This window comes from Cervus canadensis, chromosome 5, assembly GCF_019320065.1.
Source record: "Cervus canadensis isolate Bull #8, Minnesota chromosome 5, ASM1932006v1, whole genome shotgun sequence".
Lineage (NCBI taxonomy): Eukaryota > Metazoa > Chordata > Mammalia > Artiodactyla > Cervidae > Cervus > Cervus canadensis.
In genome coordinates this window covers 655,942-682,569 of record NC_057390.1, presented here as the reverse complement: position 1 = coordinate 682,569, position 26,628 = coordinate 655,942, and the positions used below count along the sequence as shown (strand labels likewise).

The 26,628-nt window shown below is 47.4% G+C and overlaps 1 long non-coding RNA gene across 1 annotated transcript; it reads right to left on the bottom strand.

Annotated features, from left to right (window-relative positions):
* Positions 1–14,363: 14,363 nt before the first annotated feature.
* LOC122441329 lies at positions 14,364–17,340 on the bottom strand. The gene is made up of 3 exons (XR_006269331.1): positions 17,246–17,340; positions 16,487–16,595; positions 14,364–14,483 (listed from the first exon to the last, which is right to left on the bottom strand). It is a non-coding gene; the product is annotated as an uncharacterized LOC122441329 (long non-coding RNA).
* Between the last annotated feature and the right edge of the window lie 9,288 nt (positions 17,341–26,628).

Below are 26,628 nucleotides of genomic sequence, written 5' to 3'. Positions count from 1 at the left end.
GAAAAAAGAACTTTAAAAAGCATGGGCATAAGGCATGTCTATGTATTTCCCCACAGGGCCCTTTCAATGCCTTATAAAAGCCAGTGCTATCAGTGACCCACTTCACAGATGAGGACACTGAGACTTCAGGAAGCCAAGGAGATTACAGCAAGGGATCGGCTGAGCCACGAGTCTCACTCCAGGAGCACAAAGCCATGTCCATGGGCTCCCTGCCCAAGACCTCTCCTCCTCGGGTGCCCTTTCAGGGTGTAAGCTCTGAAGGAAGCCCCACCCTTCCTTCTTCCCTAGGGACAGCACAACAGGTCTTGACTCAGTGGCAGGAAGAGACATCAGCTTTATCTCTGTCAGTTTCTTCTCTGCCCCAGCTTCCTTCCTAAGATTCTCCCTTATGAGGCGTGGGGTCAAGGTTGGCAAGCAGCAATGCCTCCTTAGACCCCTGCCCTCCTCCCACCTCGGGCTTCCCAGGTGATGCAACTGGTAAAGAACTCTCCTGCCGGTGCAGGCAACATAAGAGACGCAGCTTCAATCCCTGGGTGGGGAAGATCCCTCAGAAGAGGGCATGGCAACCCTCTCCGGTATTCTCACCTGGAGAATCCCCATGGACAGAGGAGCCTGGCGGGCTATGGTCCACGCTGTCACAAAGAGCTGGACAGGACTGAAGCGATTTAGCATGCACACTCCTCCCATCTCCAACTTTCTCCTTGTTCCACTCCCTTTCCTGTCTTTCCTGCTGCAAGGATCACCCTTCCCAGCCTCCTTCTCTAGCTCCTCCCATGCCCAGAGGTTCCATCCCTTCCCCTCCCATGAACACCACACTCACCGCCATCTCTTCCGCTCCTGCCCCAACGTGGAAACTGCAGGTTTCCAGGGGATCAGGCCAAAACCTTCAAGTTGCCATATGTTTGACCTCATTACTGGGTACACAGTATGGATCCAGTAAATATTTGTTAAATTGAATCATAAACCCATAAAAAGAAAGAACTAATGGTTGCAAAGAATAAGGCACTGAAACCACTAATAATAGCAGAATGAGAACGATTAACATTCCAGGCAGCATACTCAGTATTGAACACGCTTTTACCTATTCAAGCCTCACCAAAATCTTACAACAGATGTCATTTTTACTCCCATTTTGCAGCTGAGACGGCAAGGTTCCAAGAGGTCTGGTTTGCCCGAGCATGCTAAGCCCCTTCAATCATGACTGACTCTTTGCAGCCGTATGGACTGCAGCCCACCAGGCTCCTCTGTCCATGGGATTCTCCAGGCAAGAGTACTGGAGTGGGTTGCCGTGCCTTCCTCCAGGGGATCCTCCTGACCCAGGAATCAAACCTGCGTCTCTTATGTCTTCAGCATTGACAGGCAGGTTCTTTATTTACCACCAGTGCCGCCCAGGAAGCCCAAGGTGACATAAACCAGGAGGCGGCATAACCGTGACCGTGGTCGGCCCTGACTCCAGCCCCTTGGTTTCTCAGCACCATCGCTGTGTGTGGCTCTGGTCAGGGTTTTCCCCTGCTGTCGTGGTCCTCAAGGCCCCGTCTATGAAATAAGGGACCAGCTTTGAACCCCAGACACCAGCTGCTGGAAAGCCCTTTCAGTGTCCCCACTCCAGGCTGGGCCGAGGCCTACGAGCCAGCAGCCCTGCTGGACCCTCGCCTCCTTTCTCGGCTCTCCCTGCCCCTTCTTGCTCTGTCTGGATCTTCTTCCTTCCCTGACTTCCCAGCTGCCTGCCATTCCCGGGGTCCCTGAGGGGAACCCAGGCCCTCTCACCCAGCACCTAGAGGAGCCACACTCCCCACGTGACTGTCTCCTGAGGCTCCAAGATGCGACAAGGTCATGGAGAGCCAGTGGAAAGCAGAAGACGGGCCCAGTGTTGCATTTCTTTCCTGCAGAATGAAGCCCAGCTGTCTTAATCCGTTTGGGCTGCTAAATCAGAATCCCATAAACTGAGCAGCTGAAACCAGTGGTCCCCAGCCTTCTTGGCACTAGGGGCTGGTTTCACGGGAGACAATTTTTCCACGGACTGGGATGAGGTGGGAAGGTGTCGGGATGGCTTCAGGATGACTCAAGGGCATTACATTTAATATGCTGCCACTGATCTGACAGGAGGCAGAGCTTAGGTGGTAATGCAAGCGATGGGGAGTAGCTGTAAATACAGACAAAGCTTCACTCCCTCACCTGCTGCTCACCTCCTGCTGTACTGCCTAATTCCTAACAAGTCACGGACCAGTTGCGGTCCATAGCTGAGTGGTTGGGACCCCCTAGCTTAAACAACAAAAGGGCTTCTCACATGGCAATTAGGGTAAAGAACCTGCCTGCCAGTTCAGGAGACACAGGTTCCACCCCTGGTTCAGGATGATACCCTGGAGGAGGAAATGGCAACCACTTCAGTATTCTTACCTGAAACATTCCATGGACAGACGAGCCTGGCGGGCTGTAGCTCATGGGTCCCAAAGAGTAGGACATGACTGAGCAACTGAGCACACACACAGTTATTTCTCACATTTCTGGAGGCTGGAAATCTAAGATAAAAACACTCAGATCCAGTGTCTGTAAGAGTCATCCCTGCTTTGCTGTCTTCTGGTCGTAGCCTCAGTGCCTTACATGGGGGAGAGACAGAAAGACCATCTCTCTGGTGTCTCTTCATTAAAGGCACTAACCCCATTCATGAGGGCTCCACCCTCATGACCTAATCACCTCCCATAGGACCACCTCCTAACACCACGGAGTAGGGTGTTTAGGCTTGGAAGCATGCATTTTGGAGGGGATATATTCAATTCATAGCCTGGGCAATTAGGCACTGTTAGTGCTCACTGCCTTGGCACTCAGCTTCTGAGTTAACCCAGAATCTTCCAGGAAAGGTGGAACAGACAGGACAAACCAGAAGTCTCTGCAGATCTAGCCCTGATGGGAGAGAAACAGAACCTCCTGGAACTGGCTGGGAGAGCAGAGAGGACTCAGTGAACTGCTCAAGGCTACCCCCACCATATCTCATCTCCATGTTCATCCCCCAGGAAGCAGGGATTCTTTTGGTGGTATTAGGGACAAGAATGCCAAGAGTCCCCCGCAAATGCAATAGGCCAATAGGATAAGCAGGAATTGGCTTCTTAGAAGCATCAAGGACTTTGAGTGTGGCCTGGGCAACAGGTTGGGTGGGGGGGTCCAATTCTCTCCTCCCAACTCTGCTGCTCTGTCATCCCTGGGAAGGGGGGTGGGAGAGTGGTCTTCATTCATGGAATTTGTCAAAGTATTTGCTCAAAGGGTCATTGTGCAGATCTGAAGAGGAAATCCACTTATAATGTCCCACATAGCTGTTGTCATCATCACCATTACAACCTATCAGAGGCTCTTAGCTCCAATTCTAATTCCACAAATGTGCAGGGTCATTACTAACAAGCCAGGTGCCTGTGACAAATGCTGTCTGAAAACGGAGTTCACTCCAAAGGCTGTCTCCCTCTGCTGGTTCTATCAAAGCTTATCCTCAAGGTTTCACATCAGCATTTGAGATCCCTGCTTTTCTGGAGGCCAAATGCACGGGAGGAGGGACTGGACTGGCATACAGCCGGCATCACTGGAGCCGGGTTTGCCAGTAGGACGTAATCCATCTTGCTTTTTCCATCAACGTCCCCAGGACTAAATTTGTGATTTTTCACTAATGAATGACAGCCAAATAGTACCTGGACCCATGCCTCCTCCAAGATCACATCTCCTGTTCCTGCAGTTTCTTTAGGCTGTATTTCTTTGCTTAGTGGAAGTGGGAGTTCTAACTCACCAGGAAAATAAGCTTTGCCTTTGGAGACGATCTGCCTGGAGTTCTGGATTTTTCCCTCTCGTCTCTAAGTGAGAAGCAGCGCTGGCCAAGTTCCCCTCTTTAAAGGCATCTGTCCAGACATGTGTCCCCCAGTCTGGCTCTTGGAGGAGCATGAGGGAAATGGCATGAAGGTTCTGGAAGACATGCGGCCTGGGAGCAGGGGTGAGCTTGAAGCTGCAGCACTTCACTCATCTGCTTCATTTGCTGGGTTTTGAGGGGTTTTTCTGTTTCTGCTTTTGGTGTTTTGTTTTGTTTTTGTTTTGCCTTGACAAGTGACTGGTGAGGATCTTAGTTCTCTGACCAGGGATTGAACTTAGGCCTTTATCAGTATAAGCGCTGAATCCTAACTACTGGATCCACCACCAGGGAATTCTTGAGTTTTAAATAAGAGTGTTAAACACACACACACACATTTTAAAATTCCCACACCCCACCCACTTCTCATTTTACAGGTAATAAATGGGTGACGGGCAGGGGCAGTCTGCACTGGTGAGGTTAAGATGCCAGCCCCCAGACCCATAACCAGTGGTCTGAGCACACTGCTTTACAGCCTTGGGAAAGGACCTCAAACACCCGACCAGGAGCATCTGGGATTAGAGCTGCTCCACAGCGTATTCTTAAAAGTTTGCCGATGTAGAAGGAAAATGTATCTACGCCAGTCAAGTCCTCTCATGGCTGCTGTTGTTCGTTGCAAAGACATGTCCCAACTCTTTGCAACCCCTTGGACTGCAACACACCAGTCTCCTCTGTCCTCCACCACCATCCAGAGCTTGTTCAGATTCATGTCCATTGAGTTGGTGATGCCATCTAAGCATCTCATCCTCTGTCACCCCCTTTTCCTTTTGCCTTCAATCTTTCCGGCATCAGGGTCTTTTCCAATAAGTTGACTCTTCGCATCAGGTGGCCAAAGTATTAGAGCTTCAGCATCAGTCCTTTCAATGAATATTTAGGGCTGATTTCCTGTAGGATTGACTGGTTTGATCTCCCTGCTGTCCAAGGGACTCTCGAGAATCTTCTCCAGCACCACAGTTCGAAAGCATCAATTCTTCGGCACTCCACCTTCTTTAGCTGTGGATTCTGACTTTTTTTTGTACCTTCACTTGGAGACCAAAAGTCCTTTATTAGATAAACCAGAGAGAGAAAGCAGACCAGGTATCTATAGGCCAGATATTATTCCCAAATGTGTTCATTTGACCTGCACAGCATCATCATTTTTTAAAATTAATATGTTGTCAACACTTAAAGATCAGGCATTTTTGCATTTTAAAAAATCTAGTTTCTCTTGCAGGGGCAGTGGGGCTGAGACCATCTGGCAACCATGACTGTCATTTTTCCACGGTGAAGACCGGCCAGAGCCAAGTGGCTTCATTCCTTCGAGAGGGGTCAAGAGTGCCAAATCCCCCACAGCTCCCCATCCCCGACTGACAGCTGCCCTCTGTGCCCACCAGCACCTGTCCGCCTGTTGGGACGTGAGCTCACATCCCAGAAGCAGACTTCAGAGTCTGGTCCTCTCATTACACATCCCTCTCTGGCTTCAGTCCCACATCCTCACCACTATGCCCATCTAGTTGCTCCTCGGAGCAGAAACAGAAAGACAACTTGGGCGAGCATCTAGAATGTAGGCGATGTTATGTTGGCCTCATGGTTCTGTCACGTGATACAGCAGGACAAGGGAGGGAATTGTCGAGTAGATTAATGATGGATTTGTTGGGACTTGCCTGGAGTCCAGTGGTTAAGGCTCCCCATCCTACCCAAATGTCCATCAACAGAGGAATGGATGAAGATGTGGTACATATATACAAAGGAATATTACTCTGCCATTTAAAAGAATGAAATGACGCCATTTGCAGCAACATGGATGGGCCTAGAGAGTGTCACACTGAGTGAGGTCAGTCAGAGAAGGGGAAGTGTCCTATGACATCCAGGAATCTAAAAAGAAATGACAAAAATGAACTTACAAAACAGGAACAGACTCACAGACTTCAAGAATGAGCTTATGCTTCCCAGCAGGGGAAGGATGAGGGGAAGGGATCATTAGGGAGTTTGGGGTAGACCTGTATACACACTGCTATATTTAAAATGGATAACCAATAAGGACCTACTGTATAGCACATGGAACTCTGCTCAATGTTATGTGGCAGCCTGGATGAGAGGGGAGTTTGGATGCATATATATGTATGGCTGAGTTCCTTTGCTGTTTACGTGAAACTATTACAACATTGTTGATGGGATATACCACAATTCAAAATTAAAAGTTTTTTTAAAAAAGACTCCTCATTTCTAATGCAAGGGGCATGTGTTTGGTCCCTGGTGGAGCAACTAAGATCCCACAAGCTGCGAGGTACAACCAAACAACTAAAAATAAATTTTCAAATATTAAAAAAGATGAAGAATTTGTCCTCAAAGCCAGCCCACTTGGGAGTCTCAGATCTGTTTCCAGGCTGGATTTTAACAAAACACAACGTGTTTCCTATCTAATGAGAGTACAATTTCAAGGGAGGAATTATCCAATAAAGCTCTCCAACACTTATCATCCCAAAGAGACAAGACTTCCCCAATGCCAAGGATAAGACATTCCAGTATGAGTGTGGAGGGAGAAACCCTCCCAGAAAACCTTCCTGGCCGGGCATGGGGGGCAAAGAGGCCAGGGAGTGAAAGGGAAAACCTGTCATCACGCACAGTCCTGCAGGAAACCACACAGCCTCCCAGCTATGCCAAGCTTAGATTAACCTATCACGTCCTGAATACACATCAGAAACAAAAGCGGTCTTTGACTTTGCTGCTCCCTCTCTACTTCCTTCCAGCTGTCTTCCATGATACAAGCCCACGAGTGTGGGATCCAGGCCTCTCTCCTCAGCACCACCCATGGCGACCCCATTCTCTGGGATAAAAACACACAGTGTTTCTCCTTTGCGTGTGTGCCCGCCTTGGGCATTTTCATTTGCATTTTCCTAAACACTTCTTGGAAAAAATTCCTTAGTGGGATAAAGCACTATGCATGCCATGGCTTAAATGGGTTTTAAGATCTGAGAACCTTGGTGGCATTTGATGAGGAACTCCAGTAAGAAAAGCAGATAATGGGGGTATCTCAGATTGAAGCGTGAGTGGAAGATGATGAGCCTGGACCCGCGTCTGCTTAGTGGCTTATGTCTCCACTTCCAGTCCACCCCTCAGGTGGTTTCCCAATCAGAGTCTGAGGGTTTCCCAAATGTGACTTGAAGACCTCTGCAGTGAAGTCTTGCCCATATGTGGGGTGAGGGTGTTGGTGGTGATGGAGGTATTGGCACTGGCAGTGTTGGTGACGACGGTGTGTGGTGTGAAATGGTAGTGGTGGTGATGTAAATGTGGATGGGGGCGACGGTGGTGATCGTGACGGCACCGGCGGTCACGGCGGTCACCGGCATGACGGTGTGATGGCAATGGTGGTGGGGAGGTGGGTCTCGGGGGTGGAGGCGGTGACGGTGATCATCAGAGTCAGTGGTTGTGACTGTAGCGACCACACTCGCCCTGGGGGCTGTGGTCACAGAGCTGGCGGTGGTCTGGTGATGGTGGTGGGGCTGTGTGTGCCATGGCTATGCTGGAGCTGACGCTGTGCTGACCGTGGTGGTGAGCGTTGTGATGGTGGGGCTGCCCCATCTGTAGTAACAGACAAAAAATCCCAAGAGGATAAACAAAGGGTTTATTAAAATTACATCAGTTTTAGGTACTACAGTAAGGAAAATAAGCAGGTAAACACCTTGTTGAAAAGCATGCTCCTATCTTTTGTTGGAGCCCATCTCTAGCGCTGAAGACCCCTGAGCTGTTCCGGGGCGGGGAGTGGGTCTCAGCGGGCACTGTGACACTCACAACACAGAGCAGCCAGGAAACGCCCTCCTGCCTGAGTGAGTGCCTCGTGCCCAAAGGGCGGCCACCATTCAGACATTCCCTCCCTGGAGACAAGGCTTCAGGAGGTGAGCCTGCAACCGTGGGGCAGGAAGAGACGTAACCATGTGTCGAGCTGGGGCAGCAGGCCAGGAACCATGCTGAGGACAGCCTACTTCAGAGGGACCTGCTTCAACAGGGACCAAGGTGGCTGGCAGACTGTCTACCTCACTGTTCTGTGTCCCAAAAAGCAAACACTTATGTATTAGTGTCAACAAGACATAACCTAGCAGCCAAGAAAGGCTCAGCCATGAAGACTAAGCACGGAAGAACTGGTGCTCTGTGGGGCTGGAGAAGCCTCGAGAGCCCCTTGGACAGCAAGATCCAACCAGTCCATCCTGAAGGAAGTCAACCCGGAACATTCACTGGAAGGACTGATGCTGAAGCTGAAGCTCCACTATTTTGGCCACCTGATGGGAAGAGCTGACTCATTGGAAAAGACCCTGATGCTGGGAAAGATTGAAGGCCGGAGGAGAAGGGGATGGCAGAGGAGGAGGTGGCTGGATGGTATCATTGACTCAATGGACATGAGTCTGAGCAAACTCCAGGAGACGGTGAAAAACAGGGATAATGAAAACTGCAGCCTGGCGTGCTGCAATCCATGGGGTCACAAAGAGTTGGACACGACTGAGTGACTGAACAACAAAGCAACCAGCTGAGGCAGCATGCCAGGGCCTTCTATACAAAACTGCACCTGTTAATAATTTTAAGTAGAGCTGGGATTTTTTTTGTAATTTGTTTTTATTTCAACTGCTCAGGACAAGGCATGCACCTGGACATAGAATGGGTGCTTCACATTTTGGATGAGCAACTCTGGAGTCTGAACTTGACACAGTTCCCCATGAGTCAACTGCCCTTTAAACCAGACATCCCCGGCCACCCGCACCCTCAAGTACAGATATCAGTCCCAGCCTCCATCGCCCACTCCTGAGCCCACTGATTCAAACGCTAATCTCAACTGAAACCACCCACACACACAGCCAGAAATAATGCTTTATCTGAGCATCCCATGGCCAGTCAAGATGACACATAAAATTAACCATCACACCATCCCTAGGCCATTGAATGCTGCCCAGCTGTTAAAAGAAATTATTTAGATGTGAGCATATTCATGTGGAAAGATGCTCATGAAACATAAATTTAAAAAAAAGAAACTTGGCCATAAAAATATGTATATTAGTTTTCCTATTGTGTTGTATGAGACTCACATACATTTATGCTCAAATGTGAATAGAAAAACATTTGGAAGGATAGTCAACAAATTATTAATCATGGTGACAGCAAGAGAAGATTTCAGGGTGATTTTTTACTTTATAAATGAAGCTGTTGATTGATTCTTTTGTTACTAGCATATACTATTTGAAAGTGAAACTTAAAAATTATCCACTGTTTGAAAAATAAATATTGATGTTTGGCTTCACTGAGTGCTATGGACTTAGACACTTATCATAAATAGGAAGGCATTTTTATTTCCAATAAAAAGAGATTATTCATAGCAATTATTGATACATACTTGAGCAAAACCCCAAAAATCCTCTTGTACACATGTGTATGGAAGCAGACACAAGAGTGTGTGCTACAGCTTGGCTTGAAGTCAGAAGGGTGGGATCAAGCCAGTGTCCACGGATGGCGCAGTGGAGATGTTGAAGAACACGACTTGTTCAGCGGTTAAAGTCTTGCTCACTAGACCAAGCTATTAGATACACACAACAGTGATGAATCTTAAAAAAAAAAAAAAAAAAAAAAAACTCCTACTACCAAGATGCCAGAGAAGTGGACCCTCTAGCCCAGCCTTTACAAGAACATCCATTGGTTGGGAAAACAACAGTAGGTAAGGTTTACTACGGTCTGTATGTTTGCATCCCCTGCAAAATTCATATGTTGAAAACCTCAGGTCCAAGGTGCTGGTATAAGGAGAGGGGACTTTGGGGTGATTCGGTCCAGAGGGCAGAGCCCTCACAAATGGGGTCAGTGCCCTCATAAGGAAGGCCCCACTTCCCTGGGGGCTCAGTGCTAAAGAGTCTGCCTGCAATGCAGGAGACCTGGCTTTGATCCTTTGGTCAGGAAGAGCGCCTGGACAAGGGAATGGCAACCACTCCAGTATTCTTGCCTGGAGAATCCCATGGACACAGGAGCCTGGCGGGCTAGAGTCCACGGGGCCACAAAGAGTCGGACATCACTGACTACCACACACACACACACAAAGGAAGCCCCACAGAGCTCCTTTGCCCTCACACCATGTGAGGACAGGGGAGGCCTGCGGCACAGAAGTGCGTCCTCCCCTGGGCTCGCAGGCACTCTGGTCTCAGACTTCAGGCTCCAGATCCACGTCTAAGCAGCTCAGGCTGTGGAGCTGCCTTACAACAGCCTGAGTGGACCAAGACAGGGTTCTCTGATGCCCCCCAGAAGACAAAGGAACCTCAGAATGTTCTCCAGACAAGTGATCTGGCTTCCTCACGCTTGTAGCACAAAAAAATTAAAATAAAATAAAAAATGCAGGAGAAGGTAGATAAACAACAAGGTCCTACTGTAGAGCACAGAGAACTATATTCAATATCCTATGAGAAAACGTAATGGAACACAATATGGGAAAGAATGTGTGTGTGTGTATATATATGTGTGTAACACTGAGTCATTTGGCTGTATAGCAGCAGTTAACACAACACTTGAAATCAACTACACGTCAACACAAATTGTTTTAAGTGCAAGAAAAGCTGTCCTCCACACATAGTGTTGGGGCTCGGACTCAAACACACCAACTCAAAGACGTTTTTGAGACAATTGGGGAAATCTAACTCTGGAGCGGGTGTTCGATGATAAGGAATAGTTGCCAATTTTATTACACTGAAGAGTAGTTTTCTAGAGCTGTTTTTCCAAAGTCCGTGCGTTTTAGCACTGCACACACACAGTTGTCAGGGTGAAATGGCATGGCGGTACAAGACACCTCAGCAAAGGGCAAGGAAAGAATAATACGGAAATCCAGCGAAATCAAGTTAGCCACCAATGCTGAGGGACAGAGACCGTCTTTCAGTGTAAACTTCTGTACTCCTTTGGCTATGTAGGTGAACTGCGCGCAAAAGTGTAAGAAGTGGGCTGGAAGGAAATGCGTCAGAACTGAAGGTGGCGTCTCTTGGAACAGGGAAGAGCCTGGGGCAGTGGGCAGAGAGCCCCGCGTGAGCCGTTGTGCCTCTCACCTCACAGGCAGGGACCTCCCTGGTGGTTCAGTGGTTCAGAATGCACCCTCCGCGTCAGGGGACGCGGGCTTAATCCCTGGCCAGGGAGCTAAGATCCCTCATGCCAGGAAGCGACCAAGCCTGCGTGCTACACCAGCAGAGAAGCCACAACAAAGAGCCCACCTGCCGCAGCCATGACCTGGTGCCGCCAAAAATAAGTAAATTTTAAAATGAATTAATTTTTAAAAAGCAACCACTTAGGGCAAAAATGGCAAAATAGTTCTAACGGCCCACTCTGCATGCTGTAATCACAGAGGTTTATGTGTTCTCTATACTTCTGCATATTTTTGAAATTTTTTAAAAATAAAAATGTGTCACCTGAAAAAAAAATGCACAAGTTGAGAGTTATGTTTTATTCCCCAGACTTTCCGAGGACTTCAAACTCAGGACACAGCACCTCAGATAACGCTGAGAAAACTGTTACAAAGAGGAAAAGCCAGGGAGCTAGACCATATAGGTTATTGTTCAGTTGCTCAGTCATGTCCAACTCTTCCCGATTCCATGGACTGCAGCACGCCAGGCCTCCCAGTCCTTCACTATTTTCCCAAGTTTGCTTAAACTCATGTCCACTGAGTTGTTGATGTCATCCAACCATCTCATCCTCTGTCCTCTCCTTCTCCTCCTGCCCTCAATCTGTCCCAGCATCAGGGTCTCTCCCAATGAGTCAGCTCTTTGCAACAGGTGGCCAAAGTCTTCCAGTGAATATCAGAGTCGATTTCCTTTAGGAATGACTGGTTTGATCTCCAAGTTTTTGCAACAAAGGACTAAGTGTTTGGATGAGTGTTACTAAGGGAAAACCAAATATCTCAAGTTAAGAAATTCAGCAGTTTTCTATGTCTGGGAAGATGCAAGAGTCTGGGCTCTCTGAAGTCATTCCTGTGATTGCACCTCAGCTATCTGGGGCCAGCATCCTGTGCTTCCTCATCCTGAGTCCTCTCAGGGCTCACCATCCCAGTGGTTATAACGTGAAGGTTTGATGGCTGGAACATCTTTGTTTAATGGTTTAGCAGGTGATATTTTAGTTCTCAAATGGCTTTAAAATAGAAGTCAAGGAATGGTAAAAGCAAGAGCTTGTGGAACTCATGGAAAGAAACATCCCACAGAGACCCGAGAAGCCAGCTCAAGGAGCCAGGTGCGGGAGCCAGGCGCCTGACCTTGCAGGTGACATGGACTGCAGCTGCCCTGACCGCCAGAGTACCGTGAACTCTGGAGCACCATGCGGGTGCGGAACCTCACACAGGTATGTGACACATATATGGAGGTCACAGACCCCGAGAAGCTCAGACAGTTGGCCATCCTGCTCAGACGTGAATGAAGGGGCCCAGAGAAAGGACTTTGCTGCTGGACCCCCGGGGCTGGGGGAGCATGGGAACTTACCTCTTCAGGATGCACATCATTTCTTACAATACTGGTTGGCATTTAAAAGCACCATACATTTAGCCTATTAAAAAACTATCAGGTCCCTACTCTGCCAGGCACTCAAGCACCATAAAATAGTGGCTGATTCCAGGGTACACAAGCTAGGCCTTGTTCCGGCTGGCCAAACCTGTCCCAGGAAGCCCCAGACTGGGTGTTCAGCATCTTCACCCCTCCCGGGGTATTGGCGATGGGGCATCACCAGGCTAGCAGGGGTCCCAGTTCATTCCCATCAAGCACTGGGATCCAGGCTTGCCACACGGAGACCCCAACTATTATCACAGGTGTGTCCTCCAAGGTCCTTGCCCACCCCCTTCTGTCCTTGGGAACTGCCCTGAATGTCTGGGATGGGTCCCACATAGCCTTGTCCCAAATCGCACCTCTCTGAGATAAGGCTTTTCTTCAGTTTCTGCAGCAAGGACATCCTCAGAGAGATGACAAAGGCATCCAGGAGATTCCATGAAAGAAACAGTGAAGAATTATTGCTATAAAAAGAAAGAGGAAGAAAGGGGAAAATGTCTTAGTGGATTAAGGACACCCAAAATAAAACTGGTGAGAGAGCAAATCCTACCTGGGATAATATGAAATGTTGACCTTTTACTTTCTAGTATTTATTTGCCTGCTCCAGGTCTCAGATGTGGCATGCGAAATCTTTGATCTTCATTGCAGCATGTAAACTCTTAGTTGAAACGTGTGGTTGGATCTAGTTCCCTGACCAGGGATCGGAACTGGGCCCCCTGCGTTGGGAGCATGCAGTCTTAGCCACTGAACCACCAGGGACGTCCTGTAATGTTGACCTCTTTTTTAGGGCTTTGTTGATTTCCACATTTGGAAGGTGGGTATCACTTTTATCATCAGAAAATGTTAAGTCTAAAAATTTTTAAAGACTTAGCAACTCAAAGTGAGTGGAGTACTTTGGGGACAATCAGATTTCACCTGTTTTTCATTCATAATATCTTGACATGGGACAGGGATTGGAATTCTGGCTACCCACATAGAGTCAAGTGCTGGCAAAATTGCATTTGGGAGATGGATATCATCATGTGTAGCAAATGAGGCTAACCAGTTCAAGGTTATGCAAACATCTCTGAACCACTGGGAGCATTCAGTGATGGAGCCCTAGCCAAATAGGAAGAAATATTTTCAGCTGTGTAGAGTAATCACAGCTGGAATGGCCACATTCTGATTGCTTTAACAATAGCCATCTTTTCCGATTTTATTTTTTAATATTTATTTGGCTGCACCAGGTCTTAGTTGCAGTATATGAATCTTTGTTCTTCGTTGTGGCAGGCAGGACCCTTTAGTTGCAGCATGCAAACTCTTTAGTTGCAGCATATGAACTCTTAGTTGAGGCACGTGGGATCTAGTTCCATGTCCAGGGATCTTGCATTGGGAGCTTGAACTCCTAACCACTGGGCAACCAGGGAAGTCCCTCTTCTTTGATTTAAATCAGCAAATGCAAATGTGAAAATGTCCACACCTCAGCCCTGTAAGTGTAAGGATGAGCCTCAAGAAAATCCACAGAAGTGGTTCTGTGCTGAAATGGAGACAAAAATTTTGCTTTTGACCTTTGTGAGTGACTTAGCTGCTGGCCCTCCACTGCCCACCCTCCCTCTGAAAGTAGTCCTCAGTTTGCCTTCTCCGAAGCAGTCAGGGGTCCTTTGAAAGTGTCCCCAGCTTGTGCTTTATCTGCTATCTGATGGTGCTGAGTTAGGGGTTTGGATTGGTGAGCCCAAGAAGAAGGAAGCAAGTTCGGGGGCCAAGGTGCCAGAATGCTATGGTTTTAGGAAATGGAGTGATTTTTTTTTTAAGGTATAAACCAGAAAGACTGTGATTAATTCACACTAACCTGAGCTAATTTGTAAAATGCAAAAATAGCCATGCATTATTCACACAAACTAAGTGATTCACGGACAGGTTCTCTCTGATTATTCATCCTACATACACAGACTGGTGGGCAGCAGTCACATGACACCCACCCCTCAGGGAAAACTCAGGATGTTTACTGAACATCTGAAGAATCAGAAGCAGGATTCCAGTCTTGTCTGCCAGCCTCCAAAGTAGTCACCTCCTCCCAGCGTCCAACACCCCTGCAGAAGGCAAACCTGAAGGTGAGGAGAAATAGTGTAAATATAACTACAACTTAATTACAAAGTGAAAAAAAAAAAAAAAGAAAACCTTGAGGGTTGTTTCATTTCCTGCTAGTTTCTTGGGTTTCTAACAGTTCCTGGTACAAGGTAACTGCTCAATAAATACTCAAATAAATGAATCAATGAATGAAGTTGCCAAAATAACTGATGCTTTATAAAGTATATGAAACCACTATTCTTGTCCAAAGAAAAGTGACCATAGCTAAGATGACATCAACTTAAATGAACATGAGGATCAAAAATCACATGCTTGCATCATCATTTCGAAAATCACCCAGAAGCATCCAGTACAAGTTTGAAGCCTAAGCCACACCTCCTCCATCCACCTCTCTCTGCTGTGTCCACCCCTGCTCCTCTCTCCATCTGCCCACGTGTCCTGGCTGGGAGCCTCACTTTCACCCCAGCTTCCTCTGTCCTCTGCACCACCCACATCAAACCTACCACCTGGTCACCCACCCCAGCCTCCCAGTTCACCTTCCCTGAAGCCACACTCGGGCTCCCCAGCCTCTGCGATCCCTTCTTTGGGCAACACTCCTGCACTCCACGGACAGAGTGCAGTGTTTAGCTGTTGTTTAGTCGCTCAGACGTGTCTGACTCTTTGAGACCCCATGGACTGTAGCCCGCCAGGCTCCTCTGTCCATGGAATTTCCCAGGCAAGAATACTGGAGTGGGTTGCCATTTCCTCTTCCAGGGGATCTTCCCAACTCAGGGATTGAACCCAAGTCTCTTGTGTCTCGTGCAACGCAGATGGACTCTTTACCACTAGTGCCAGCTGGGACACAGGGCTTGCTACAACTCAAATTGGGTCACATAACCCCTTCTCCAACTTCCCTCAACTTTCTGTTGATGAGATGGGTCTAGATAGATCCCTCAACAACACACAAGTCAAGCACTCAACATGGATTTTTACCTAAGTGATCCCTCACAATGTCCCAAACTTGGGTCCAGCCATTACCTCCTCTAATAGTTGAGAGAGCTGAGATGGAGGAGAGACAGCAAAGAGGGGGTTGCAGGGTTCCCCCAAAGTAAGGCAGTTCTGTTGAAAAAGTTGAACTCAAAATTAAATAATAAAAAACAAACTCTCCCCTAAATCAGCCATCCATGCCCCCATGAAAATATGAATCATCATGGCAATTATGAAATGGTAATAATAATCAGTGATGTTGGGCTGTTGGAAAACTGTGTTGAGCCTGCAGGGTTTGGGAGATCATCCATGAAAAGTCCCATTGTTGCTCTCTTCGGAACTTTTAAGCCTGATATCAACCATGTCAGAGTTCCCTGTTGACTGCAGTTGGGGACCCAGAGGAATAAGATGGGCCTCCAAGGAGTCTTTCTTGGGAGCTCTCATTCAGAACACTACTCCAACACACCTGGGTAATACTATACTATGCCAAGCCACTATTAGAGACTGAATGTTTGTGTTCTCCCACCCCCCAGTTTAGAATCTGCCCACCAATGCAGAAGACACAAGAGACGTGGGTTCTATCTCTGGGTCAGGAAGATCCCCTGGAGAAGGAAATGGCAACCACTCCAGTACTCTCGCCTGGAGAATCCCATGGACAGAGGAGGCTGGCAGGCTACGGTCCATGAGGTCACGAGCAGTTGAACACAGCCGAGCAATGGAGCACACACACTCCCGACTTAAGATGCTGATGCTTTAAACCCCAGTGTGATAGGTTCTGGAGGTGGGGGTCTTTGGGAGGTGATTATGTTTGGATCAGGTCATCAAGTGGTGCCCTCATGATGATCCCTTAGAAGAAGAGGAAGAGACAGGAGAGCTCTGTCTGTCTGCCTCCTCCCTTCCCTCTCCTGCTGCCTCTTCCTCCATTTTTCTCTCCCTCTTCTCCTTCCCCTCCTTCTTCTTTTCCCTCTCCGCCTCCTTCTTCTTCCTTCCCCCTTCCACTCTCTATTTCCCCTCTCCCTTCCCCATCAACCCTCCCCTCCCCACTAGTACACACCAAGGAAAGGCCACATGAGGATGTAACAGGAAGACAGCCATCTTCAAGTCAGGAACAGAGTCCCCACCAGGAACAGAATTTGCTGGCACCTTGATCTTGACTTCTCAGTCTTCAGAAGCATGAGAAATAAATGTGTGTTGTCTAACCTACATCTATGGTAATTTGTTATGGCAGCCCTGACTGACTAAGAAAGCAACTGAGATCTCCTTTAGAAACCTGAATAACACTTAACCAGAAAAAGTCAACAAAATATACGACAACATTCTCAGCCAGCTCTGGCAACCCCGCCTCCATTCCCCACCCCCACCTCCCTTTGTGAGCATAAGTGGTTACCAAATATTTTCAAATTGCATTTTCCCTACTGAACAAGAAAAACACAAATACCATACTTAAAATACTACAATTGTCTTTACCAGGCACCATCATTTTAAGGAAACAATAGTTCTTCCCTTTACATACAGATTATGTTTTTTCCTACAGGAAAAAAAGAAGACACTGAATTTTACATACAAAATTAGCTTTAAGGTAGAAAAAATGGTGCCATTCAGATTCCAAGCACTTGATCTGTGACAGTTCTGACCCATAAAGTCTGTATAAAAAGATGAACATGACTTTCCCATGTGCCCAGGGCCACCATAAAGTTTTCAAGGTTGTAAAGATCTCCTCTTGTGACTGTATTAGATTTCTATGTCAGATCATTTGGGATATCAAATTATCCCAAACCTAACAGCTTAAGATAACACTCATTGGTCAACTTACAGCTCATTAGGTGAGATGTCCATGGCTGACATTGGTTGGGTTCTCTGCCCAGAGTCTTCCAAGATTGAAATCACATGCAGAATGTGTGCATTCTTTTCTGGAGGTGCTAGCAAAGAGTCAAGCTCATTCAGGTGGTTGAATGACTGAGGTTGTAGGACTGACATCCCTGTTTCTTTCCTGGTTATCAGCCAGGGGTCACTATCTGCTCTAAGAGGCCAGCTGCATTCCCTGCCACACAGCCTCCTCCATCTTTAAAACCAGCAAAAGTTGAGTCCCTCTCATATCAAATCTTTCTTCTAAGGCTTCATCTGATTAAGCCAGGCTCACCCAGGATGATCTCCTTTCCCTAGTGTGAAAGTGTTAGTTGCTCAGCTATATCTGACTTTTTTGCGACCCAAAGGACTGTAGCCTGCCAGGCTCCTCTGTCCATGGAACTCTCCAGGCAAGAATACTGGAGTGGGTAATCATTCCCTTCTCCAGGGGATCTTCCTGACCCAGGGATCGAACCCTGATCTCCGGCACACAGGCAGATTCTTTGCCATCTGAGCCACCAGGGAAGCCCAAAAGTCAACTGATTGCAGACCTTAATTACATTTGCAGAATCCCTTCACAGAAAAACACCTAGGCTGGTGTTTGATTGAAGAGCTGGGAGAAAGCGCGTGAAGGCAGGTGGGACAGGAGTGAGGGAGGGATCTTGGGGGCCATCTTTGGATTCCACCTACCACAATGCCTTGGTTTTTGTTCACCAGCCTCATTATCTTCTTTATTCACAAAGAGTAGGAAAAGATCTCTTACTTCTAATTATTTCCACATGCCAGAAAATGAATCATTTTGGAACTGACAACCTATTCTGTGGCCAAATTGGCGAAATGTCAGAGACCAAAATAAAACCCAGCCTACTCTGAAACCTGTTTGTGCAGGCTCAACGGTAAAGTCTCTCATCAGCTATTAGCATCACCAGAAGACCCTAAGCACCCCTAACTATCAAGTGGTGCCATGGGGGACCACAGGGGCCTGCAGCAGGTGGGCCTGATCCCTGGTCTGACCTCCAACTCATGCTCTTAGCAGGAGCTCTAAGTGAGGTCTCTCACCTCTCAAAGTGTAGTCCTGCCTGCCCAATAACACTGGGCCAACCTGTGAGCTTAGAGGAAATGTGGACTCTCAGGCCCCATCTCTGATCTGCAGAAACAGACTCTGCCTTTCCACAAGATTCTGGAGAATCTATGTGCAGAGCTGAGCTTGAGGCGCCCTGGTGTAAACTATACGCCCAAGGACCAGAAATAATTCATTCTGCAAAACCCTGCAAAGACCGAACATGTTACCCCCTCCCCCATCCAAGTCCACTTGGTCCCTGCACTGGCTGAGCCTTTATAATGACTTCCAGCCACACTGCATCCAGCCACACGCAAGGGGATTCTCACGATTCAAGCAGTGATTCCCTAAAATCACTCCCATCTCTTTGAGTAACTCTTTCCTTGGGTGCCCAATTCTCTGCCTGGTTTTCCCTGCCAGATACCCAACAAGTACCCACAGTTGGGAGGGCTTTGATTTGTCAACTGTAGCCCCAATCTAAGAGGCTCACTGGGGTCACTCATGGACCTGACAGAGGGACCCCTGCCCCCCACCTTGAATGTTACCCACCTCTGTGTTGGAGCTGCGGGCACCAACACTTAGGTGAACTGGCTCACAGCTTATTGGCCGGCACTAGTCACGTGTCCTACTCCCCACCACCCAACAGCTACGGGCCGGAAATGCCTGCCATCCACACCGGAAGTGGAGAGCTCCAATGGTTCAGGCTTATATGACTTGCGTGCCCACTGTTGGGAAAGGCTGATGGAGACTGTGTGGATGGCCCCCTGAAGTCCCTTGTGGCCACCCCACTTTTCCCTCTCAGGGCACTCTGGGGCCCGTTTCTGTCGGCAGGTTTTCTGACAGGTGATGAGGGTGCCAGGTGCCACGTGGCCTCAGCGCTCCGTGCCGGCACCAACTTGCTCTCCCCACCCGCTGAGCTCCTTCTGGGCCTCGGAAAGGCCTGGATTGACTCTCAGGTTTCTAATTTCCCCCGGCAACAGGAAGCTGGGGCTTCCCTGGCAGAACTCAGAGCTGCTGGGCTGGGGAAGTCTTGTGGCTTTGTGAGGGGTTTCCCCCAGCCACCAGGTCCCAGAACCTGGGTCTCCAGGTGTGTCATCATCAGAAGACACCCATTCTGCCAGTTTCCAAAAAGTGCAGGCTGGGAAAGGGGCTGCATCTTAATGCTTTTCCTTAAGAGGCGGGAGCGGGGGGTGTTCAACAAGTCACTTAACCTTCTTGGGCCTTATTTCCTGGTGTGTAACAAGAAGGCCTTCACAGCATCTCCCTCCTAGGACGAGGGGGAGAGAGAAGAGGAATAAGGATTAGGAGAAGATTAAGGGTTGTAGGGACTAAAGGTATGACCTTCACTACCCAACTCCTTGTGCGACACACTTGCTGTCACACTCTCGCATCCTGGATGCCCATGACTGTGAATGGCCCTGCACAGCTAGCCCTAAGCACCTGTAGTGAGGACCGTTAAGAGTGCCTCAAAAGCACAGTGCAGAGATTCCCCGGTGGTCCAGTGGTTAAGACTACTAGCTTCTAGTGTAGGGAGAGTGGGTTCAATCCCTGGTCAGGGAACTAGGATCTCACAAGCAGTGCAGTACAGCCAGAAAAAATAAAAGCAGAGTGCACGGCCCAGGCAGGCTCAGACAACCCCTGGGTCACTTTCAGGTGTTCTTCTTGTGCGGAACCACTTTCCTCTTCTTACCTGCTCTGCTGGGCCCTATCACCAGGCCAGGTACAGAAGCAGGGGCTCTAAGCTTGTCTAATAGGCAAACAAACTTCCTGATGAGGAAGGACTAGTTCCCAGGAAGGTTGGGATTCTTACCCGGGCTGGAACTAGATCTAGAATGGAGGATACTGACTGTACCCCAGCTTGGCCTCCAATCCCTGCTGGGGACACCAGGGGTGAGTGGGTGTCCCAGCCTGGCCAAGGACAGGGTCCCCTATCCCTCCACTCTCAGATCCACCTGTGCATGGAGGTTCCTCAGAATCCCCAGAACCAGAACCTCCCTAGCTGTCCAGTGGTTAAGATTCTACCTTCCCAGTGCAGGGGTCACGGGTTCAATCCCTGGTCAGGGAACTAAGATCCTGCATGCCACAGCCAAAAAAGAAAAAGAAGAATGCCCAGAACTGCTGCCCCCAAAAGAGCCCAGTCACTTTCTCATGGGAGGGCATCGTCACTCATACGCTGTACCCGGGGAGCTTGTTGACATGAGAGGGCATGCCAAGGATAGTGAAGACAGAATTTGCCTTTATCCATATGGTGATCAGGTCTCCTGAAGCATATGATTTTTCACACACGCATATTTATATGAAACTGGCAACCTTTGTATGAGTTTTGTTGCTAAAAGCAACTGGCCCTTCTAGAGCGCCAGTTTGCCTTACAAGGTATTTTTGTTGCTTGTTGTTTTGGAATGTGACAGTCATTTTCTCATTTCGAGCAATACACGAAGAAAAACATCACCTGGCCAGGAAAACCATTGTAACGAGTTGTGTTTCAAAGTGGCTAATTTTGGATGGGTCTCAGAAGTTTCTAGATTTCTAAAACAGTCATGCATTCTCAGGTGGAAAGAGAGATGCCTTCCTATATCAAACAGAAGCTGTGGTGTTTGTAGCCCACTTTAGAATGCTTTCCAAAATGTCTGCTCATGCTAGTGGGTTTCATCAAGGGAGGCAAGGCTGCCTTGGGGACATTCAAGATGTTAGGGGGGTTTCTATTCTGATGTCACCATGATGGGGGAGGGACTCTGATAGCATTTGTCAGATATAACTCGGGGAAAGTCCTTCACAAGAAATAATCACATCACATCTCACGTGATTTTCAAACTTCATTCTTGACATCTGTGTAGCTAACAATCCATTCATTATTATCTAAGCCTGGACGGAACCCCGTATGACGTGTTAATATTGTGTTGAGTTGTTTTTTTTTTAAAAAAAAACAAACATGGTTTAAAATACACTGACTCTCTCAGTAATGCCATCCACTGCACACATCAAGAAAAGTCTGTACAGTACTTAGATCAGCTTGGAGTTTTTCCAAGAGCCATTCTTCAGTCTGGACAATTAGAACACAAACACCAGTGCCTTCCAGGTGTTTCCATTACTGGCACCACACCCTGGCTCTGGTCTACCTTTGTAGCTGTTGCACTTGCAGTGATTCTATATTTAGAAGCAGGCCAGCGTGCACATGTCGATCAGAATCCTTTCGCCCAGCAGGGCATGTTGGCAAGGGTAAGCAACAGACAAAGAAACAAAAGGCTGAAATGTGCATCTTAGGTTCCTCAGTATTTAAGTCTATATCACAGACACTAAGCATAATCATGTCTAAGAAAGAAAAAAAAAGTCCACATTTGAGTTCCCTTTCAGGAATTTTGCTCAATTTTCTGTGGCAGCCTGGATGGGAGGGGAGTTTGGAGGAGGATGGATACGTGCATATGTATGACTGAATCCCTCCAATGTCCACCTGAAACTATCATAACATTGTTAACCAGCTAAGCCAGTGCCAGTGCTCATTCAGTCCTGTCTGACTCTTTGTGACCCAGTGGACTGTAGTCCTTGGGGCTCCTCTGTCCATGGGATTTTCCAGTCAAGAATACGGAGTGGGTTGCCATTTCCTTCTCCAGGGGATCTTCCCAACACAGGGATCAAACCAGCGTAGCCTGCATTTCCTGCACTGGCAGGCAGATTCTTTACCACTGCACCACCTAGGAAGCATTAATCAGCTATACTCCAGTACAAAATAAAAAGTATTTTATTAATTTGAAAAAGTTCCCTTTTGGGACAGGATGGGTCAGCATAATTAGAAATCAGATCCAGAGGTCTCCGAATCTCTTCCAAGATTCTGTTTTCTGCACCAACAAGAATTTAGGTGCATTAAGAGACTTCCCTGGGCTGGCATATCCTTGCAGCTTACAGACTTGCCGTTCTAAACAATTTCTCTTCCTGGCTAAGGTCAACACTACATCCCCAGCCTGATGGCAGACCCTGGAGTTTGTAGCACCTGGTGTTCTGGTTCTGCTTTCCTCTAGAAAGGAGCCCTATCACCCAGTGCAGATGGAGGTACCAGTTCCCATCTTTCCAGCCAGGTAACCATGGGCTAAGTCCTCACCCTAAAAGCCTCTTTTTTCTAGGGGAGGATAGGAGTATCTCCCGGGGTGGAGTGAGAGCTGCATGGGGTAATGAGCAACGGTCCTAGGACAGTGTTTAGAGGGATAGGGCTCTCCTCGGGCACTGATGACCCTTCCACTACTGTCATCTCTAGAATCTACTGTCCTGGAGTAGTTTTGGTACAGCTTTGGGCTCAAGTGTGGGGTGAACCCCTTCCTTCACTTTTCATTCCAAGTGGCATCTCATCTTGGGGGTCCCTGATCCAACTTGTAGGCATCCTATCACCCCACCAGGGTGTCATTGGAAACTTTGGCAAAGTTGTCACTCTGAAAGTCTCAAAGGGGTACCATTCTTACCCTGACTCCTGTAGCCCCTGCCTGTCCTCAAGTTTCTCCCACCAGAACACTGAGATCTGAAAGGTCAGGGACTGAGGCGCATTACCTTCTGTCTTCTTAAGAGTCATGTACACAGTGCGTGCTTAATAAGTACTCATTAGATGGATAGGTGGACAGAAGGATGGGTAGAATGACGGATGGATGGATGGATGGATGGATGGATGCAATGATGAATGGATGAATGGATGGATGGAATGATGGATAGATGGATGGAAGGATGGATGGAATAATGGATGGAGAGATGGGTAGACAGATCTGCTAGTAAACTCAGCCCAGAGAGAAAGCCCCACATTAGATGACCATGGTGTCAAAGCTGCTCTCCCTTCTCCCTGGTAGAGAAAGGAGCTCTTTCTTCCTGCCTGAGGCCCCCTCCCCCAGGCCCTCTGCACCAGCAAAGATGGCAGAAACTGGTGGTAATTTGGGTTCATCACAGCATCTCAAATCACTTTTCAAACTCTTGGCCCAGCCCCTTAGACCCTTTGCCAAGCACGTTTCTCCTTGGTTTTTAAACCCTAGGGAAACATTATCTGAACATTTCCAATTCATTTATGCTCAGCTCATCAAAATGCCATTTTACAAGAGCTGTTTGAACTCCAAAAGGTCTGGGAAGCTTTCCCTTGGAACAGTTACATGGAAAGGCAGCCTGGGACTTCCTAAGTAGATGGAGTGCCCCGCTCTGCTGCAGGCAATGCTCACCTCCCCCTCCCCACCCCCTTGACAACCTGGGCAGACAAATCCCACTTCAGAGCAGGAGGTCAGGCGGGCTCTATCCAGGCCACCTCACCGCACAAATAAGAAAGTACTCCTGGACCCAATTAGGCGATTTGAGTCCCCGGATGCAAACAATTTCAGAAAGAATCCTCCTGTGCAAATATTCCTTTAAATGCAAGTGAAGTGTCTCCAGAATTCTCCAGATTAGTGATAAAAGTGGGAAGGGCATACTCCAAGACACAGAGGCTAAGCCTCTCAGTTTCCTCTGTGATTGGTTCCAGGATTTAAAGGGACTGTGTTCTCCAGTGCCCAGAGCACTGCTGGATTCAGGATTCCATCCCACAGAGCCTGGTGTGGTCTGTCCTCTCACAGCCTCCAGCTCACTCCACATGCCTCCTGCAGACAGAAGGAGAGCAAATGCTCGAGACCTTCTGGAACACCCCTTCTCCGTTCCTTGGGCTGTTCCCTATTACCTACCCACTCCTCCTGTCAGCAACTCTCCAAATGTAAGGTTGAAAACAAATATCTGCCTCACCCCCACCCACTTCTCCACTTTCACCTCCATGACCCAATTCAACTCTCTCCTGTGCCCAGGGTGGGGATGAGTTGGGGGGCAACGGTGGGGGGTGGGGGCTGGGGAGGTATAGTTGCACCAGAAATCAGAAAAGCAGAAATCACTAAAATTGAAAACAGAAGGTCAATAGAGAAAATCAATGAAAGCAAAAATTGGTTATTTGAAAAGATCAATAAAATTAACAAACCTCTGGCAAGACTGGCAAAAAAGATAAGATACAAATCACCAGCATCCGAGAGGGTGTGGAGAAAAGGGAACCCTCTTACACTGTTGGTGGGAATGCAAACTAGTACAACCACTATGGAAAACAGTGTGGAGATTCCTTAAAAAACTGGAAATAGAACTGCCATATGACCCAGCAATCCCACTTCTGGGCATACACACTGAGGAAACCAGATCTGAAAGAGAACGTGCACCCCAATGTTCATCGCAGCACTGTTTATAATAGCCAGGACATGGAAGCAACCTAGATGTCCATCAGCAGACGAATGGATAAGGAAGCTGTGGTATATATACACCATGGAATATTACTCAGCCATTAAAAAGAATTCATTTGAACCAGTTCTAATGAGATAGATGAAACTGGAGCCCATTATACAGAGTGAAGTAAGCCAGAAAGATAAAGAACATTACAGCATACTAACACATATATATGGAATTTAGAAAGATGGTAATGATAACCCTACATGCAAAACAGAAAAAGAGACACAGAAATACAGAACAGACTTTTGAACTCTGTGGGAGAAGGTGAGGGTGGGATGTTTCAAAAGAACAGCATGTATATTATCTATGGTGAAACAGATCACCAGCCCAGGTGGGATGCATGAGACAAGTGCTCGGGCCTGGTGCACTGGGAAGACCCAGAGGAATCGGGTGGAGAGGGAGGTGGGAGGGGGGATCGGGATGGGGAATAAGTGTAAATCTATGGCTGATTCATATCAATGTATGACAAAACCCACTGAAATGTTGTGAAGTAATTAGCCTCCAACTAATAAAAAAATAAAAAATAAAAAAAAAAGACAAATCACCAGCATCAACAATGAAATGGGATAAAGCAACAAATATAACAGATATCACATGGTTAATAAGGAAATACTAGGAACAACACTACATACATAAATTTGACAATTTAGATGAAGTTAACAAATTCCTTGAAAATTAGTAACTACAAGATCCCTTGGAGGAGGGCATGGCAATCCACTCCAGTATTCTTGCCTGGAGAATCCCCATGGACAGAGGAGCCTGGCAGGCTACAGTCCATAGCGTCACAAAGATTTGGACACAACTAAGTGGCTGATCACTGCACTGCACCATTTATCTGAGATGAAGGAGATACTACGAACAGCCCTATAACTAATAAATAAATTTAACCCATAATTTTAAAACTTTCTAAAAAGAAATCTCCAGACCCAGATGATTTCACTGAAAGGATTTTTTTAACACAAATGTAACATAATTTCTTCCAGAAAATAGAAATTTATTTTATGATCCTAGTATTACTTGATATCAAACCAGACAAAAACAGTATAAAAGCAAAACTGAAGACAATACAAATATATCTTCTGAAGACTTAAACAAAATATTAATAAATAAAATTTAGCAGTATTTAAGAAGAATAGAGGAGAATTTCCTCAACTTGACAAGCAACATCTACCAAAAGCTATATGTAGCTAGCACCACACTTGATGAAAGAGTGCTTTCCACCTAAGACCAAGAACAAGATAAGAATGTCTACTCTTGCTACTATAGCAACATAGTACTGGAAGTTTCCCTGGAGAAGGAAATGGCAACCCACTTCAGTATTCTTGCCTGGAGAATCCCATGGACAGAGAAGCCTGGTGGGCTACAGTCCATGGGGTCACAAAGAGTCAGACACGACTAGATGACTAACACTTCCGCAGCAAATTACCACACATTTAACAACTTAAAACAACACCCATTCATTCTCTTATAGTTCTATAGGTTGGAAGTCCGGTAGGCTTGGCTGGTTTCTCTGCTCTAGGTCTTCCTTAGCAGGACAACTGTGTTCCTTTGCAGAGCCTCTGGTGGTTATAATCTCCCAGACTCACTCTGGCTGTGGGCAGAGTTCAGTTTCATGCATTTCTAGGACTAATGTTGCCATTTCTTTGCTGGGGTCATCCTTAGCTTCTAGACATCTCCTGCATTCTTTGGCTAGTGATCCCCCTGCTCCATCTTCAAAGTCAGCAATGGTGGGTTGAATCTTTCTGACACTTCATATCGTTCTGACCTCTTGCCCTTCTCTCCTCCCAGCTCCCGGCTACCAACTTTCCTGTTTTTCTTCTTCTTTTTTTCCCTCTCCTTCTCTTCCTCCTTCTTCTTCCTTTATTCCCTCTTTCTCTTCTTTCTTTCTCTCTCCCGACCCATTTGCTTCCTCCTTTACCTTTAAGGGCTCATGTACTTAACACTGGAGGAGGGCATGGCAATCCACTCCAGTATTCTTGCCTGGAGAATCCCATGGACAGATGAGCCTGGTGGGCTACAGTCCATGGGTTTACAAA